Consider the following 2,470-nt stretch of genomic DNA (forward strand, 5'->3'; position numbering starts at 1 on the left):
TAAAAAATCTCATATATAGTTGTGAGGTCATTCGTAATTATCTATATATATATATAACATTAAAATGATTTTTAAATAAAACTACAAAAGTAACTTTGAAATAATAATTGTAGATTTTTTTTCATTAAATAAAAACTGCCAACAGGTTTTTTAAATAAAAACTCAAATAGATTTTTCCTTAAATAAAAATATTTCTTTTCAAATAAACACTGCAAAAATATCTATTTTTTAAATAAAATAAAAAGTCCCTTTTTAAAATAAAATTGTATAGCCCTTTTTTATATAATTTTTTAAAAAATATTTCTTTAAAATAAAGTTACAAAATCATCTATTAATAAAAGTACAAAATCTTTTTTTTAAAAATAAAATTGAAAATCTCTTTTTAACAAAATAAAGATAAAACATTTTCTAATGTTTTCTTTATAAAAAAATTGAAACATTTTCCTCTTAAATAATAAATTTGCATTCTTTTTAACAAAATTGAAATAACGTTAATGGAATGAAGTGCAGTGTTCTTTTTAATAAAATTGAATATTTTTTATAAATAAAATAAAGATAAAATCATTTTGTAATATATCTTTTCTAATAAAAGTAAAAGTTGTAAAAATCATTTTGTTAATAGGATTGAATCAGAACATTCTTTTGTAAATAAATTTGTAAATATTTTTTTTCTAAATAACTTTATAAAAAAAATCACTTTTTCTTAAATAATGATTGAATCGGAATATTTCTTCAAAATAAATTATAAAACTATTCTTTTTCTAAAAAAATAAATAAAAAGCATTTGCTTGTAAATAAAATAAAATTAAAACTTTTTCTAATGAACTTGCATTCAATAAATTCTTTTAATAATAATAAATAAAAATAAATTTTTTGAAAATAAAATTGAAGGTGATCAATTTAGAATCCAATGTTGTATACTTGGGATTTCTTCATTTTCTATCCTAGAATCACATTAGGTACGCACGCATGCAATTCTCCATAGGCTTATCTAAATCTTATTGTTGACCCCTCATTTGGGCTAAGAGAGCTTTTCTTCTTTAGGTCAGTTGGGTCCAGATGGGTGACACATGGCAAAGAATATTCTCAACATAGGGGGAATTTTTTTTTTCTATTAGAGGAGACCACCTTTGCGGGGCATTTTGGAGAGAGTGGTAGAGACACTTTTGCTAAGAGGAACCAACGAAAGACACGTAGCAGGGACCGTTGGAAGAATCTTAGAAGAGAAGCAAGAAAAGTTAGGAAAACCAAAGAGAAAAAGGGGAAGTTGTGGGGCAAGAGAAGCTATAGGAAAGTGATTTTGAACGGAGCAGATGGTGAGAAAAGGAGATTCTAGGAAGGCGTGAGCTGAGTATAGTGAGCAGGCTATGAGAGGGCCCTTTCTGAGTGATGGTGAGTGAAGCAAAGCAGAGAAAGAAAACTGAGTGAGTGGGAGTTGGAGTAGAGGAGAAGCTGAGGGAGATCTTGCTGATTCGTGAGAAGGAAAGTAGAGCTTGAAGCCAAGCAACTCTTTGCTTGAGGTGAGCTTTCTAGGTACGACTACTGTGAACTTCTTGTCTCTTATTTTCACACTGTTTTTACTCTCATTTTCAGTTGCTTTTTTGAGCATTAATTTGTGGATTGGTGTGGACATCAAAAGCCACTCGTTTGCTTTGCTGGATCTGAGTGTTCACATGCATGTTCTGTCTTATCTTTCTTATTTTGGTTCTTTGATTTATTTTGTAAATACCTGATGCATTAATCCTTTCCTGAGCTTGATATGTAAAATCATGCTCTTGTTTTCTGTGGATTCCACCTGCTCCCAGCTCTATATCAATCTGTGAAATAGAGCTAAGATTCATTGATGTTTGGTTTATTTGTTCGTTTATGCTCTGCCCCTGTTTTTGTTCTTGAGGATACAATTTTTATGGTCACCATTGAGAAGTCTATGTATTCCTGGTATTGATCACCAATTGGTTGGCGTGTCGGAGAAGTGCTTGGGACCAGCATGAGATGGTAAGAAATTTCCAGCTTCAGAGTGATACATTTGCTTTCTTGCTGGATATCATAGTTGGTGGACTGGGAATCTGATCACTAACAAGAAGAGTGAGCATTCTGGGTTGAATGTCCTTCGACAATCTGCAGATGATGGCTACTTGATTTTGGAGTTGGGAAATGAATTTTCTCACTGCTGATGATATGAGTGCCATACAAGTTGCAAAACCTGAAGAGAATATTGGGATGTGAAATGTGGGCAAAATTACATTATAAACTATATATATATTAAATTAATTAGAATAAAATTATTATAAATAACTTAATTTTGGTTATTATGTCTTTTATATAATAACCAAATACAAAATAAATATAAATTTATGAATAAAATTATCAAAAATCTAAAATAAAAAATACTTATACAAATTATTACCATTTCTTTTATATCATTAAATATATCCAAATTAATTTAATATGTATAAAGTATGTTTTTAAG

At 29.0% G+C, this 2,470-nt stretch overlaps 1 long non-coding RNA gene across 1 annotated transcript; it reads left to right on the forward strand.

Moving 5' to 3' along the window:
- The first annotated feature begins 1,337 nt into the window (after positions 1–1,337).
- Positions 1,338–1,849, forward strand: LOC117907955. The gene is made up of 2 exons (XR_004650096.1): positions 1,338–1,520; positions 1,594–1,849. It is a non-coding gene; the product is annotated as an uncharacterized LOC117907955 (long non-coding RNA).
- The last annotated feature ends 621 nt before the right edge of the window (positions 1,850–2,470 follow it).

The sequence above is a fragment of the Vitis riparia genome, chromosome 2, assembly GCF_004353265.1.
Source record: "Vitis riparia cultivar Riparia Gloire de Montpellier isolate 1030 chromosome 2, EGFV_Vit.rip_1.0, whole genome shotgun sequence".
Classification (NCBI taxonomy): domain Eukaryota; kingdom Viridiplantae; phylum Streptophyta; class Magnoliopsida; order Vitales; family Vitaceae; genus Vitis; species Vitis riparia.